The sequence below is a fragment of the Pinus tabuliformis genome, chromosome 8 (genome assembly GCF_031772625.1).
Source record: "Pinus tabuliformis cultivar Carrire ecotype Pingquan chromosome 8, CPIR1, whole genome shotgun sequence".
Classification (NCBI taxonomy): domain Eukaryota; kingdom Viridiplantae; phylum Streptophyta; class Pinopsida; order Pinales; family Pinaceae; genus Pinus; species Pinus tabuliformis.
Window position 1 is genome coordinate 1,803,687,150 of NC_142294.1, and position 17,782 is coordinate 1,803,704,931.

The following is a 17,782-nucleotide window of genomic DNA, read 5'->3' on the forward strand; positions in this document are numbered from 1 at the left end:
AACTCACACCCACAGAGTTAAATCTAGATTGCATGGAACAAGATGCAACTGATCGGATCATGGACACATAGATCAAGCACACTCGCCAATAGAATATCCAACTGTATCAAGTTGTCAAACCAGGCCAACTCCTTCACCAGGGCAAGTGGCTCACCAGGGACCAAGTTTAGCAGAAGTTTCCTCATCTCATGGAGGAACTCAATGCAATGGGAACCATTGCTTCCTAAGGGGGGAGGAATGATCTAGGTGGATATTGGTGGCCACCCGCCAATTCCACTTGGACCCCCACCATTACTTCTTTCAGTTTTTCAGTTTACTTAATTGTAGCACAATTTACTATTTTTAGTAGTTCTTCAGGTCCTAAACTTCCGGAGCCATTTTGAGGCTCTAAACAACATTTTTTTGGAAATCTACTGCCAATGATTTTTTGTTTGAAATCGTCTTTTCTGTCGTAATCCTCGGAGAGATCTTTCCAACATGTTATCATGTGCGTCAAACGGAGATAATATGACCAAGTCACGACCCCAGGAAGTTGGCTGTCCAACTCACCCCAACGGTGCCCATAAACTCTTGGTGTTATATCTCCTTGGGTTAGGGTTTTGTTTGTTTAGGGTTTTCTCTTATTGTTCAATAATAAAAAGGCCCTTGAGCCTCATTGTAAGGCAGTTAAGAGGCATTTAGCTGCCACATCTCTTCTCAGAGATAAGCTACCATCACCCTAGCTGGTTTATTTCCATTTCTGTTTGTAAGCATATTTCAGTATTTTATATTAATGAAATGAAGTATTATTTCCACTACATCTATGTGTTTATGGTTATCTCTATAATTTGTTGTGTTCCTGTTTAAATCCGAATTACTCATAGGGGCATATGTTGAGTCGGCAGCCAAGCTATGTAGTGTAGAGGAATGTCTCAAGTCCCTCACAAGGCAGTATGAGGAATACAGTTAGGATTTCCAGAGCAGCCCTCTACAGGAGTACATAGATAAAGCTTGCAACATGTTGTGCTGTACAACAACCCCCCATTTCATAAAAATTTTCTTTGAAATCATAATAGGAAATGGGTCCCTTTTTAAACATAGATATGTGAATAAATTGGTATTTACTTATTATTAGAAAAGCCCTCATAAAAAAGTCCAATTGAAATATGATTTCCCTTATGAAAACAATGAGAAAAAGGCCTTTCTTAAAAACAAATGATAAAGCTTTTATTATTACAATAAAGCGATCGCAGGATCGCATATCGCAATAACAAAAGGAACATAAGAAAAGGCACATTGAATAACTCCGATTCGAAAAGGGAAATCGCTATCAGATATCGGGGAAAGACAAAGCGCATCACCTTTAAAACATTCCCCATTCCTTCGATGCAATAAAGGCATCGCTATCGGCAATCGGCATTGGTAAGCGTTACGTTAATTGTGCCACCCTCAAATCCCCCGACGCGATGAGGCGTATCGCCATCGGCCATCGACGATTCGCAATGGCATAAATAAAGTGACCCAAGCCCTGCCCCGATTGCGACGCATTAAATCAGGGCGCGTGTTTCTAAACATAATAAAGATTGGCATACATTGTATCACCTTCGGTGATTGAACGATATTTTGGATTATTATGAAAATCCTCCTTTTCACGACGCCAATCATCAAATGCGAATAACTGCCAAAATATAAGCCACGCTTGAATCAATATATGTTATGATGGATGATTTAAAAGCCTCCTTATCATCAATGACAGATGAAGCGGCCAATTAATGAAGGAGTTATGCCGAGATTTTCCACTTAGATTTTATTTGCGGCAATTTTTATCACGATCTTTTATTATTCATACCTCTTTCATATCGGCTCTTGCAATCTGTTTCTTTATATTACGCTGGTTTCCCTCCTTGTGCAGAATTCCGCCGAAGTTTCAAGTTTTAAGCAAATGGGAAAGAAATCTAAGAGTTCTGTTGTGGCAGCAGCCCTTGCAGTTACTATCCAACCCACCAGTGACCCAGGACCAAGCAAGAATGGATTGATTTCAGACACTACATGTCTCGCCCTGGGAAATACCAGTTGGAAAAGCATTTATAATCTGATTGAGGCTGAAGAACCAGAGGAAACAGAAGAAGAAGCTACTGTAGACTCAACCAGCAAATCAGAAGCCTCGCTGAAGGATTTGGCCGACTCGTTTTTACACAGGATAGCAGCTCGGGAGAAAATTCTCCCTTACACTGATGTGGTCAGATGGGTGGTCGAACAAATTCCTGTTTCTAATAGGACCTTTTGCACAGTTGATGGAAGAGTTTCCGGCTCGTTTCAGCTTGACGACTTGAGAAAAATGTACCATTTGCCCGAGCCGGAGAAGAAATACAACAAAGCTTTTCTAAAGAAATTCGCAGATGAAAATGAGACGGAATCAACCCCGATTAGACAGTGGAGACAAAATCTAGCAAAGCACAAACACGAGTCATCGGGTAAGTACTCCGTGGATTCCTTAGCATCTCCTTACTGTTACGCTGGGGCGATGATGTGTAGGATATGGGGGATGCATGATTCTGCAAAATTTGATATCGAAATGGTTCCTTTAATGGAAGCGGCAACTAGTAGTTATATCATGGATTGGGCCAATATATTGTCTGATAAATTAGCCTCTGCAATTCTTGATTTTAGATTCAATTCACGCAAAACTACCCGGACTATCCCTCCCTTCTATTACAGTGCTTATGTTATGGATATGCTTTGTTTTAATTCTGAATACCCGATACTCGGGTGGAGGTGGACGCCACAGGACCCCAAACCAATTCACATCTACCATCAGATGTTATGGAAGGCACATTACAAAGACCACTTATATCAAATCTATAATGGTTTTATGTTGCCCATCTATTATGCTATCTTTGATAGGCCTGCCCCAAGAATTTCCGAGGAGGCCGAAATTGATTTGACTGCAGTGGGGAATTGGTTCGGGGAAGATAAATTCACGTATATACGGGTGTTTGGTAGTGCCACAAAACCCCATGTTCTCCCATTATATGTGCCCGATAAACTGTTGGCACGTGAATTAGCCTACCAAATCACAATTGCTGGAACGTCCAAAACTCTTAGGACTTCCAAAAAGCAGCTATGGCCCGTATTCCTTTTAAGATGTGGTGTTTACACCATACTTGATTAGAAACACGCTGAGAAGGAGGCAGGCAAAATTAATATGCTCAACCTTGCGACCATCCCTAGCAGGCAATTCGATCCCCGGAAGGTTGCCTACAATGTGCTTGAACAGGCCAAACTCACCAAGTTTGACCATGAAAAAGATCAATTTGATGATTTATTCTCTTCAACAGAATCTTTGTCTCAGGTTAAAACATTGGCTAGAATGAAATATAATGACGAAGCACTGGTGGAATTTAATAGGCTCAGAGAGCAGAGGTTGCAAACTCTGCCTCTGGACTTGTTGGCCACTACACCAACAAATAAGTCAAGCGAGCCTGGGCAGAAGAGTACTGACGAGCCTCCCGCTACAAAAGAAATTTCCGAAAAAGAAACAAAGCAGGAGAAAGGAAAGGAGCAGGAAAAAGGGAAGAAGCATGACAATGAAGTCATTGATTTGGAGACTCAAATTGATCCCAAACTTCTCCAAGAGTGGCAACAATTTGATTCTATTATTAATAATCCCGAGACTCCACCAGGATTCGGCATGCCTCAACTGACAGTCAGCCAAGAAACAACCACAACTGCGGTTCTGATGGAAGGAACCAGCAGCCTACCCAGTAGTAAGGATGCATAAATAGTCCCCAGAGATCCATCTGATCAAATTGTTTTACAGGTAGAAGACATACCACCACTAGACGTCTTTTACAGTCCTAAACACAGGGCTGTGGTGAAAAGACAGAGGAAAAGGAAAAGACTTGATCAATCTTCCCTTTTGCCAGATCAAACAGAGATGGCTAACGTGGTGTGGAAGGAGGAACTGAACCCTTCTGATGACCTTACAAAACTCTCCCAGTATGCCGGAGCATATTCGGCAGCCACAATGGATAAGGCTTCGGAAGTGAGCAGTCTCCTCAAGGAAAAAGATCAAATGATTGATTCATTGCAGTTGCAGGTGTCCGAAGCACAGCAGAAAATAGAACAATTAGAACAACAGCTAGCAACACAACGGCAGAACAACAGCCAATTAACTGAGCAATTACACAAAGAGAAATAGAGGATAGATTCAAGTGCAGTGCAGAAACAGAAGGAACTGTCTGAAGCAGTAGCCAAATTAAAGGCGATGAACGAACAAATGAGCAAGACTAAAGATGAGCAAATCGCTCAATTATCACAACAAGTGGAAAAGTTTAGGAGTCTTCCTCAAATAGCAGAATTCAAAACAGAAGCTCTACAAATCAATAAGGCATTGATTACACAACTAAGACTACTATGTCATAAAATTTCTTTGGCTGAACCTCTTTGTGAAATTACTACAGCTATAGTTGATAAATCAATTGAAGCCAGACAGGAATTGGAACAGGCCGATGAAACCTTAACCAATTTTCTCGCTTGGCAGGACTCCCTTGAAGGACAGGCTTCGGATTTGCCCAAAATTATAGAAGCACACAAAGACATCTTGTTCCTAGAGTGGCAGACCCAATTAATGAAGGCAGAAAGAGAAACCTCGAGATGTCGGTTATCTACTAGCAATTTAATTGAATGTGTTAACGACACTCTTTATCTATCTAATATGATTTCACACTGTAATCCAGGAAAATTAACATCAGCCAAAGCCTTGGAACAAACATGCAACCAGGAGCTGGAAAAGAAAGGAAGATTAATCACTGGCATCCAAAGTTTAACTTGGGATACCTTTTGGTTTTTCCTAATCAAGCCATACAGTCAGGGGGCCGCGCTCAAGTGTTTAACTGATGCTATCAGTTGCATGATTCCCGAGATACAAGATGCCACATACTCAACTCAACTAAATTCTCGCCTAAGCTACCCCCCAGAGTTGCAACCGATGTTAGAAATCTGCCAACTCAAGCCGAAGGGAGATCATTCGAAGCAATGAATCATGCTGCCGACTGAAGACAAGCCAATTTTGAGGAAATCTTCATAGCATAATTGTACCAATTTATTAGCAGTTTTATTTTGTAATTAGTTAGCTTAATTAGTATTTATAGGCCTTTTCATGCATTTGGAAAGGGTCCTCAGTTTTTGTATAAAATCAAATCAGGAAGTCACACTATTGTGCTTCTGATCTATTTTTTATAAAGATTGGGCCAGTATTCTGATTTTTGACAAAGAAAGCTTTGATGATCTGTGCACTATTGCCTTTTGTGGAAGTGTTTCTAAGTTGGAAAAAGGAATGTGAATGTGATTTATATTGGGAGTGACTCAAATAAACATATGGTACTATTATCTATGCTCTTCTGTCATTTTTACGTGAATCTGCATTCGTTTAAATTTTGCTATCATTGAATATATATATGTGCTTTAACAGCAAGCCTTGTACTTTTCACTATTGGACGCCCAAGGACTATTATTCTTTCACTTATGTCTATGTCTATGATATAAATGAGAAATAGTGTAATAATGTTTGCTTGATTGCTTTGTTCAACTATTTGGGCTTAGTAATTATCATATGAATAAACATCTTTGCTTACCAACAAGAGTCATCTATATGCCTGTTTGTGAATGAAGACCATCCAAAATTACACTAAAAGCAGCAATTTCCGGGATAGAATAGTTGTTTATATTTTACTTTTAGATTAGATCATTCACCCATTTTCGTTAGATATTAGAAAATCAATCATTTATCCATCCGATTTACCAATCATTGGGAAATTGGTCCCATTATATCCAGTCGGAGCCACCATACCAAACAGAAAAGGAGCTGCCTTTAAGGTCCGGACCGAGTGATTATCCCCGATGTTAATGCAACAATTTTCGAGGCATCAACACAACACTACCAACCCGCCTTTATACATTGGGTAGAGTAGGGAAGAGTTCTCCAAATGGATCATGTTGGGTGACCAAGTGGAGAAGCATGAGATGAGCAACAAGAAACATCAACATAATAGACTTATCCCATGTGCAGGCAGTCATGCATTAGATCCTTCCCATGGGATGGATTGGTGAGAGGTGATGAGTTGGAACTCTATTGATGGGTTGATTCTTAGGAGGATACCCATAGCCAAGGGCATATTGCAGCTTGGGCCCTTAGGCACGAGTAGTGATGGAGGGTTGAGATGGTATCATAACCCACATGTCCCAGGACTTAGGTGGCATTGGGATCTAGGTGAATCTATTGAGAGCAGAATTGGCTAGAGGATTGTTTAGGATCCAGGGATCGAAGGATCCATTCAGGATCATTTAGCATGGAGGCATGAGATAACATACTCGTTTGTATGGGATCCTAGTATCAATGTACAAATGTTGCCACTGTTGGATTGCTTGAGGGTAAGCAATCTTTGGGCGGGAGGATTTGTAATATTCCCCTTCTAGATATGGTCAAAGTGGACAGAAGTTGCCCATGGTATTTACAGTGATATTTGCCCATGGTATTTTCCTTTGTTTTTCGATGGAAATCAATAAAATAAAAGTTTCTAGAAAGTCCATCAAACCTATAAAAGGGAATAGGAGCTAGGCATTTGGACCATCTTGGGTTTGTCTATCTTATTATGTTTTTGTTTGTTTGTTGAGAACTTAGCATGGCCAGTTCTAGCTTGATCGCAGGACAAAAAACCCGTGGTGAATTTTACTGGTGGTTCCATCCAGGGTCCATGATTGAGCTTTAGTGTCTTAGATTAGTCTTTAAATAGCATCCATGCATGTCATTTGCAGGAGCTCCAATCTTATCTGTATGGGCAGGTATCTTGTTTTCAGTGATTAATATAAATAAGAGGTTGCATTTATGGATCCCTTTGTGTTCTTGTTCCTGTTACAAGTTTATTTTTTAATCAAAACACTAAAATGTCCTACATCTATTAAATTTTTTATCGTTTGGGATCTTACAAAAAAAAATGCGTAGTTTTTTGCATCCATTTTTAACAGCTTTTAGCACACAATTTTTTCTTTCAACAATTTTGTGGCACATGGTGGTTTATCCTATGGTTTTGTAGTTTTGGTTAAGAAACTACAATTATATAATCTAGAGTAAATGGATTGGTGGTTTTTGGATGCCACAAGATATATATATATATATATATATATATATCTTGTGGCATCCAAAAATCGCCAATCTATTTACTCTCTCTCTCTCTCTCTCTCTCTCTATATATATATATATATATATATAGATATATCGTATTATAATATTGTAAAGAATAATATATATTGAAAAATATTTTTGGTTTTCATATTTTTGGGTTTCCAATGTAATATATTTGTGTTAATGTGTATGTTTTCCATTATATATTTTTTGTTTTATTAAGGATTTGTTTGGAACAACTAATTGTGCAGAGTTAAAACCTATACTTAGTGCACATTGGTTCCCTCTCAAGTGAGTGTTATAAATATGTATTTATGTCCAATAATTATACACATAATATTTATGAAGTAATTTTATTGGTTCTTTGAGGTACCTAGTATATTTGAGATCAATTTCATTTTCTCTTCTTTATTTTCTTGCAAGTGTTAGTGCAATATTTGTCACACAACTAGATATTGTGCTTGTGATTAAAATCCAACATGGTGTCAAAGAATTAGTGTTGTGAGGAATACTAAATTTTATTACAAGGCATACAAGATTGAACAATGAAAAGAGGATAAATTAGCTTGTTATTAGTGTGATTATTACTCCATTCAACTACTTTGACTGGGAGTTAGAGATCATGCTTCTATTATGAAGAAAGGGGCTTATAGAGTCACAATGGGGACTAAAGCTAAATCCAATTTAGCTATAGAGAAGGAAATGTACTTCAATAGAATGGATTAAGCCTATGGGATTCTATGCTTGTTCATTTCTCTAGACTTTCTTTTTCATGTTGTAGTTTGCTCAAATCCCAACAAACTATGGACTAAGTTGGAGGGTTTATTTGCAAAGTTGAGTGGGTTGAGAGGACACCAACTAGAGAATGAGCTCATAGTTTTGAGTGTAAAAAAATTCAAAATCCTATAGGGAATCATTCTTTGGGTTCAAGACAATAGGTAAAAGTTTATTTCATTAATAGAAATGAAGAAAATAATATTATTTTAGTTATTTCAAAGATAGGACCCAAGTATTCAACATTTGTTTGTTCTTTCCACATTCCCAAAATCTCCATGAGTAAATATTGGAAGATTCATTTTTTCAATAGCTTTATGGAAACTTTGATTTAAGAGTAAAACAAGTTGATTCATATGGTGGATCTAAAGTCCTCCAATGCCCATGCACTTATAATGAAGGATGATAGTAAGAAAAACAAGTAGAAATCAAGGGATCTTTATCATATAGATGGAGAAAGAATTGATTCCACTAAACGGACTTCGAAACCCAACAGAGGAAAGAAGGAGAGAATAAAATGAAACTATTGTAATAGAGTATATCATCTAGAGAGTTCTTGTATGGTGAATACCATTTATCTTATGGAAAAATTATTCTAGCAATACAACCTACTGGATTTCATACTTGACAATATTAAGAAGAAACATAATGAAAAGCCACCAAAGGATTGAAGTAAGGGTTATGTTTGGACTACTATTGCTTCATCATCATAGAGGTGGATCCTAATCTCAGGTGTATATAATCAAATTATTGCATCAAAACATTTCTTTTCTTCCTTGATACCTTGTACTAAACCTCCTATGTTGATGGAAGATCTATGAGAGTGTATAGAGAAGGGACAATGGACCTTGTTTATGGGATATTTGAGATGGTGTTGCATGTTATGAGTCTATCCATGAATATCCTCTAGATATACCAAATTATAGACTTAGGTATAGGAAAGGAATTTGATTTCATCATAGATTTAGTGATAATCTTAGAGAAGGAAAATGGTTCCAGAGTGGCAGTTGGATAGGTGGATCATCATTCCAAGTTGTATATTTTCTCTCATTTCATTCCTAAATAAAATTCTTTTCACTTTTAACGCATACACATGAATAAAGTAGAAAAAATCCAGATGACGTGTATGAGGATGGCCCCTTGCATGCAGTACATAAGGAACTAGTTGCACCATTTTGACAACTTTACAAGGCAGATGTTTGAGATGTTTTTACACTCTTTAGGTCATATTTCTGATAATATTTAAGAGTATAATTTGTAATTCCATTACTCACCTATTGTGGATCCATATCGCAAGCCAAAAATGGAACATCATACTTTACAAGTAGTTAGTGAGCTAATTTGTGAAAATACTAAGCCACAGAGACCTAGAATTCAATTTTTTGGTACTCCACGAGCACTTACAACTATTATAATAAAATAAAAGGCTCAAATAGCATCCAAATATGTTCCACATGATGGGACATGATAGACCCAAGGACAGATCCATGATGGGGTTGTTGATTAGCAACACCATTCTTCTTCATAGCAATTGCATAGTAGACATACTATGCATTCTAAAGATGGTTTTCTTCCCACTGGGTTTTCCCTGTTAACCTCACCTTTATAATATTGTGTTTTCTATATGTTTTTCTATACATGATTACTTGACATGATTGAAAAATTATACGATTCATTCATTATGGATACTACCTAGTTGTAGGGAATATGCACACTAGGACCTCCTTTGACCACTTTTCATTACCTACTAGACATTCCCTACTATTTAGGGTCATTTTCTATTTTTGGCAATTTGTCATGTCTGTATTTTATCCATTAGTGTGCATTCCCTATTCTTTAACCACCTGTTGACAGTGCTGGAAATCTGTCAACCAAGGGGTCTCCTCGATATGAAGTCCCAATTAGACCTCACACCATTTGGAATAGGATCCCCATCTAGAGTATTGGTCCGGTTTCCATGTATTCTTACAGATTTTCCTTGGCTCTAACTATCAGCAATAGATAGGAGTGCAAATGTGCCTTCTAAAAGAAAATGGGTGTGTCTAGTGAGTGTTCGGTCATATGTGTGTCAAAGTTCTTTTAATGCGAAGGAGGAAGATAAGTGAGCCTCTAAGAGAGAGGTAATAGTACCACCCTAGTAGAGACACACATAAAAAGAAGAATCCATTCAACATCCAACGAAATAGTCCACAAAGATGTGATGGTCATTGCAACCAATACAACAAGAAATATATGTCTAATATCCAATGGAATAATCCATGAGAATGCGACAACGATAATAACCATTACAACACATTCTCAATATGATAAGTACCAAAATAACCAAAATAGTTCAACTACTTTAGCACAGATGAAAGAAAACATGAATTACAAACATTCACAGAACAATCTTACAAATATTCATAATCCATGCATGAAGAATGTGCTGGCCATAAGGCTTTTGATATTAAGTAAAAGTTCCAAGACACATGTATACAATGAACACCACTAGCTCCAATAGTGGAGCATTGGAGCCACTCCTTGCTCCTCAAAAGAACTAGTTGGTCTCTCTAATGCCTTGCGGGAGGAGCCAAGGTGAAAAGTCCTTTACTCATACAATGAGGGTGTATATATAACCAATGAGGTGATGCTTCACCTTCCTTGTGACTCTTTGACTACCCTCATGATTGTTCGACTTCCTATTATTTTAAAATTTTTACATGACTCTTTGTATTCTAAATGTGTCCTTTGGACTTACACTTTACAATACATTTCGAATAGATAATTACATAATCCACAATAATGATGTGACAAATCATGACTCGTGACTAAACATGACATGACACTGATAACATGGACTGCATGATGATGTGGCAATGCCAAGTTGTCCTTCTTGTTGTTTCTTTATTTTTGTCTTTAGTAAGATATGCATCCAATGTTTCATCTTCATGAGAGATATGCTTTGTTCATCATATCTACCCTCCAAAGGGTTATGAATCAGATGGAGTCTTCATGCAGTCTTGATATTTGGTCTTTTGTTGTAATCCAGTGTTCCTTCGTCTTCTTGTTTGATGATCATCTTATCTCTTCAGCTCCTTAGGTGTCTTCTAGCATGTCCTCCTTCTCCATCTCCTTCTTGATCATCTTGCCATAGCATGATAAAGTTCATGAATCTACAATCCACTCATGAAAATATGGCATTAGTATGATAAACCCTTATCTAAGATGTTGCATGATGATTCGTTGACTGAGTTGGAACCAAGTGGCAGGCTGAGGAATAGGCTTAGTGACTGCGCAATTGCACAATTTAGGCAGTCAAGGGTCATGATTGAGCCTTGGCTCCAAAATCCAAGTATAGGAAAACTTTTGGAGGGTGTTTATCGTAGCAAAAACACCAACTTATGCATGAATGTGAACTTTTTTTTCTTATTTTTGGAAATCACCTTATCCACTTACCTTCTTTTGACTTTCAGTCCCATTTTTTGGGTTTTCTTGATATTCTTGAGTTAGGAGTTGCATGAAGAAGTTCCTTCTCCAATCATAACTTATTTTTGGCTCGTCTTATCCTTATTCATCTCTATTATTGACTCCTACCCCACTTTAGTCCTTACAACCCTATTTTTAGACTAGTTTACAAAATAGGGAAAAGTGCTTTTATAGTCTCTATGTGCATGCACTATGGAATGCCAACCTAGTATGCATTGGTTATGGTTACCTCTCAAGGGAGTGTTTTAAATATGTATTCATTTGAAGCAATAATACACACAATATTTATGAAGTAATTCAAATATGTTCTTTGAGCTACTTAATATATTTGAGTTCAATTCCATTCTATTTTCTTTCTTGTTTTGTAATTGCTTAGTGTATACTTTTTTACAAAGCCAGATCGTGTGCTTGTGCTTAAAATCCAACAAATAAAAAAGGGAAAACAAAATACAAGGTTGGATAATCATGAAAATAGGTCCTTGGAGGTGAGACTAGAAAACAAGAACTCTTGGCTGGAGTTAAAGGCCATTCTAGAGGTATATGTAGAGCATGGAAAGACATGGCTGAATTTGTTCTTAAACCATGACCTAACAAACTGGAGATACCAAAATATTACACTTTTTACATTCATAAGGATGTTGTGGTCTCTAAAGTTGAGTTAAAATTCACTACATTAACTGAGGTAAGAAGGAAAGAGGTACATGAAATCGAGTTTAAATGAAGCACGGTGGAGGATGAGATTATACCTCAACACTAAGGACATTTCCTTGTGGTCAAATGATTGAGGATGATACCTTCTCTTTATTGTATGAATATACCCATGTGGATTATGGAGATGAAGGGGACAATGATGATGACTAAGAAGAGGAGCAAGGAGAAGCAATGGGGGATATAATTCCCATGAATGGTACATGTAGAGAGTAGAGAAAGGGAATGCAATTTTAGTTAAGGGAATAACTATTACCTATTTATGAAAATGGCATTCCCATATTACAACATATGGAATTCAAGGGCACTGGAGGACTAGGGAAAGATAAGAATAGGACACTTGAGCCCATTATCATTGAGGAAAGACCTAGGGTTTGGGGCTATGAGTTGACCTTCATGCTCCCACCACTAAGAAAGAATATCTATAGTCAACTTATATCCCATCACAAGGATTGAATATTAGAAGAGGATGGATCTCCTAACATAAGGGTTTCACCCCAAGAATTCCACTCTACCCACTTCTCCCCAAAAATACAACACACTAGAAGAAACACTGCAACAATAATTGACATCGATAGAAGAAGGAGAGAAGAAAGAAAGAAAAGAAAAAGGGTAGTAGTGGAGAAAATATATGCATAAGAAGTTTCTTAGAATGTAGAAGAAGAGAATAAGGAAGTAGACGAGAAAAAGGCTATCGAATAAGCTTCTAAGAAAGTATAGGAAGAGAAGAAAATATTAAGGAAAAAATTGTTATAGAACTTCTCAAAGATAAGAAAAGGAATAGAGAAGACGAGTAAGAGGAGCCAGAAGCTAGAATAGAGCAATCAAAGCTAGAAATAGAAGGTGAGGCTAAGATAATCAACAAGTTCGAATCCAATATCCCTTAAGAATTGAAATTCTTTAGCATTCTCTCTCTAGATATAATAGTAGAAGTGCCTAGTATGACTAATGCTAACACCTCACATACCACTAGTCATCATCCCTCATTTTTGGATATTGTTGAACACTTGGACTATTGTGACCCTCTCAAGATAATGTGGTTAGAAAAGAGAGGAGGAAAGAAAAAAATATGCATTGGTTCTCTTAGATTCCTCAAATAAACATATACTCCTCATTATGTATGATAACAGGTCAAGCCCATGATTCTTTGGTGAAAAATCCATTTTCAAAAATGGGGTCCCAAGACTAGATAATAGCTCAAGAAATATTCGAAACTCTTGACTTGCTACTTGAGGATAATATTATAATGGAACAAATTTCTAATATTATGGTATATGAGAAATATGTGAATGGTTCTCATTTCATTGAGCTTTCAAGAAAAAGTATGACACTAATATTACCCAAAATCACTTCCTGACTGCCAAAGTGAAGGCCCTAGAGGTAGAAAAACGATATATTTAGAATAGATTGGCCTCCTTACGGAGGGATTCACATGGTAATCATTGAATTTATATCTCTTATTAAGGATAAGGATGCAAGGATTAAGATCCTAGAGAGTGACGAAGTGGCCCTTATTTTTCCTTTAACTTAGTAGATGGTCAAGGAAAAACAACAAATAAAGAATGAAGTCATTTTCATCAAAAGTGAAAAGGTTATCCTCAAATCAAAAATCCATACCATGGAGGATAGGATACTATATTTGGAACCTAAACTGAGTTAGGTAATAGATCTCTTGTCACAAGTAGATTAGGCTAATGAGAAGATCAACAACCTAAACTATGAACTCATCGAAGTGAATCTAGATAGGGGCATTACTGTTAGCAATAGAAATTATAAGCCTATGGATAACATCAAGGTGCAACTATTATGAAGAGTTGAGTAAATATTTATGGAAGTTGAGAAGTGGAAGATGAAACATTAGGACAACTTGGGTGAATCCACCAATAGGGAAAAGAAAAGAAGATCTAAAAAAGTAGGGGAACATATAGAAGAAATTTAGAAGAAATCGCACATGGAAAATAAGTAGGTGGTAACATTAAATAGAAGAAATATAAACTTAGAGGAAATGGTAAGAAGAGACTTTGGTATATGATAAATTGTTCACTACAATGAAAACCATCAAAAGTGGAGTTTGGGGGTTTATGGTTGATGATGTTCTCAAACTTAAACATCAACTATAGTCATACTTGGAGTTTAATGGTATTCACAAGTAGGTAAGAAAGTGTTTGTATGAGACAACTAAGGAGGTGGAGATTAGGGCTAGGGTGGAAAACATGATTGGGAACGACCTCAACATAATCATAGCCATAGCATTAAAGTTATTGGGGGTCAAGGATTAGGTATATATATTATTAAGAGCTAGAATATTATAGATAGAAAGTCCTCTACAATAAAGAAACCCATTAGAATCTTCATGATTTATGTGGCCTGGTATGGTTGATCATGGCCTCCTACACCCGTGGGATGAACATTACCAATTGAGGATTCTCTCTCTCTCTCTCTATATATATATATATATATATATATATATATATATATATATATATATATATATATATATATATATATAGATATATATATAGATATATATATAGATATATAGATATATATATCAAAATTTTTGAACTCGAAGATTATAGATAGAAAGTCCTCTACAACAAAGAAACCCATTAGAATCTTCATGATTTATGTGATTTAATATGGTTAATCATTGTGAAAATTCCACAAGAGGAATCCCTACTGCAGCAAACTGATGTTACTTCTCCTACTTGTTAATCCATAAAAGTTATTTATTATGTTCTACAATAAATATCAAAGTAAATACTATTGCAACCTTCACTTAATTAAATTATAAGCGGAAACAAGATACTGAGAAAGAAAGAAAATACAACACATTTGACACCGTTATTTTTGGACAAATGTTCCCAAGAAAACCCAAAGTGGGAAAATTGGTGCAACAACTCTGAGGGTTTATTATTATTAAGCAGTAGTTTTGAATACAACTCTAGATGCCCTTCCGGCAATCAAGTTATAGATAAAAAGACACTTGCAGAAAACTTAGTGAGATTACCTCACTTCACCCGACAAATCCGGTTGATCGGCAACTGAACTGACTATCCCCAGCTACAACTACACTGCCCCTTCGTAGTAACTGCGTGGCCCTGTGTGGAGCTATCTGAAGCTCTGTTTCAGCTCTTTGCTGGGTCTCCTTGCCTCCTGGAGCTCTGACTGATATGGCAGTTCCCCAACAATTTCAGAGTTCTGTTGGAAGACAACTCTGCCTTTGCGCCGGTCCTTCTAGCTCTACGTCAAGCACTACGTGGACCCTCCTGTCCCAACGTAAGTTCTTCTTGGGTATGTGCTACCTCCACTGGTGTTTCTTTGCCTCTCTTCTATGTAATCGAGGTTCCGAAGAAGATCCTCCAACCCAACTATCCCTGCCCCTCAACTGCAAGAAATCGCCTCAATCAAATTCCTCCTGAGAACTTATCACTTTAGAAAATCGATTTCTTGATCTCTCTTGGTGTTTTCCAAATGACCCTCAAGCCCCTTCTTATATCTTTCTGTTGGACAAACAACGACCTAGATTAACTCCTAATAAAAAGCTCAGATCATTTTGGCTTGATCTCCGTCTTCTTCTAGAAATTACACCCACAATTAGATTAATACCCATTAACATTTTTAATTTCCTAAGTTTAGACTTAGGGTCCCATTAAAAAGTATTAATTATTTTAATAAAACTGTCTCTGGGTAGAATTTCCCAAAACGCTTTCTGGGTTCCTTGGAATACATGTACCCAAGCCTCCCTATAAAATTTGATGCCTAGAGAACATCCGATGCTACCCCAAATCAACACTCCCTCTTAGCAAGGAATGCCCTCTAGCAATATACTTATGATGCATATTGCTCTGACTTTGAAGGATCGTCCTCTACATTGCTGATGTCTGACATGTTTTCCACCAACTACTGCATTGTTGTTGCAATTGTACTGTTGTTGACACTGCCACTGTCAACACTGCATCTGTACTACAACTCCCTCTCAAGTGCTGCATCTGTGTTGCTGCTAGTACTGCAACTGCTACTGCACTGCAAATTGTTGCTTATAGTAACGGAAGGACATCCAAAATTACTAAACTAATTGTGTTCAGTATGATACCATGTGAATTTTGGAGCATGACTGATGTTCATCTCTGCACTGACCCTTTGAATCTATTGCGTTGCTACTGACGTCTGTGCTGTGCCATCTGCATTGTTGTCAACTCTCCTCTATGCTGCTCAGACTCTTGCACTCCTAGCCACTGCAACTGTCTCTCCGACACTCCTTGGCACCATCTAACACTAGTCCATCTTGCTACTAAAAAACTAGGCTCCAGTAGCAAGGTATTGACCCAAGAGGTGGACTCCTCAAGGATCCTGCCCATCTGTAGCTCTTTCTAACTACAACTCCAAATCATCCCACCTCCCTCCTGGAGGTATCTCGACTGTCATGGCGAACTCCTCCCCTTAAATCTTCGCGGGCGCAGCCTTTAGATCATGTTTCTCATCCTTGTCCTTCTTCTTGAGAGGACACTGAGTAGCATAGTGACCCATCTCACCACACCTGAAACACTTGATCTTAGAGATGTCCTTCTTACGTCTTCGCTGCTCATGTTGTCCCTTCGATGCAAGGGTTGCCTTATCCTCCTCTTCCTTAGGCTTTGACCCATTTTGTTGTTGCTTCTATCAAGTTTGACCTTGACTAAGTCTCTCCTTAACTCCTCTTGTTTTAGAGTTGCCCACATCTCAACCCAATTCAGCAATGCTGCTCTACCCAGGAAACTTTGGACAAAGACTTGCCACTCGTGAGACATAATTGAGGGCTAGTCTAACCAACTTTGAATCCTGAGGTGTATGCCCCACAACATATAACTCATCATGATTTTCCTTCAGCTTCATGAGGAATGGATCCACACACTCTCCCTTCTGCATTTGAGCGAATCTCAGCTTTTGCTCCAAGTACATCTCCCGCTACTCGAAAGATCCTTAATATAACATAGCCAAGGCATCTCACATCTCCTTAGAAATCCCTCTACTATCAATGTGACACACCACGTGATCCTTGACTCCATCCAGTACCATCCTCTTGGCCTTCACCATTTCAACTATGTACTTCTTCAATGGATCTACATCCATAGGTTCAGCCACCATGTTATCGATGTATGTATTGAGGGCATGCTCATCTAGAAGGAAAGACATTCTAGCCTTCCAGATGACGTAGTTGCATGCTCTGTCCAACCTGTCCTAATCCCTCAAGCTAGTGGTTGCCATATATGCCAAAAATAGAAAATCAAATGACCTCCTCTCTCTTCTGTGTTGCTGCTAGGCTAGCCTACGCACTCCCTGTTGGAGCTAGTAAAACTACTGGCCCTTGCTGCAACTTAGCTCTAGAGAATTCAAATTCCTTGGCTAGGAATTCTCTCAGGAAGAAATTCCCTCCACCGTGCTTCTTCTCTTTATTCTGACAATCTTCTGCCAAAAAACTACCAGTAGAAAAATCCGCGTCCCACTAGCTCTCCTCACGATGAAACTTCAGTGCTACTCCCTCTTCCCCGACAAAAAATTGAATTGGAAATCCTTCTCTCCACTGACTCACTTAGAGAGAGACTGCCTCAAAAATCTGCCCTCCCGGCTTGGAACTGTGTGAGCCCTCTGGTGTTTCGAACTTCTTCCTCCTAGAAATTTTTTGAACTCCCT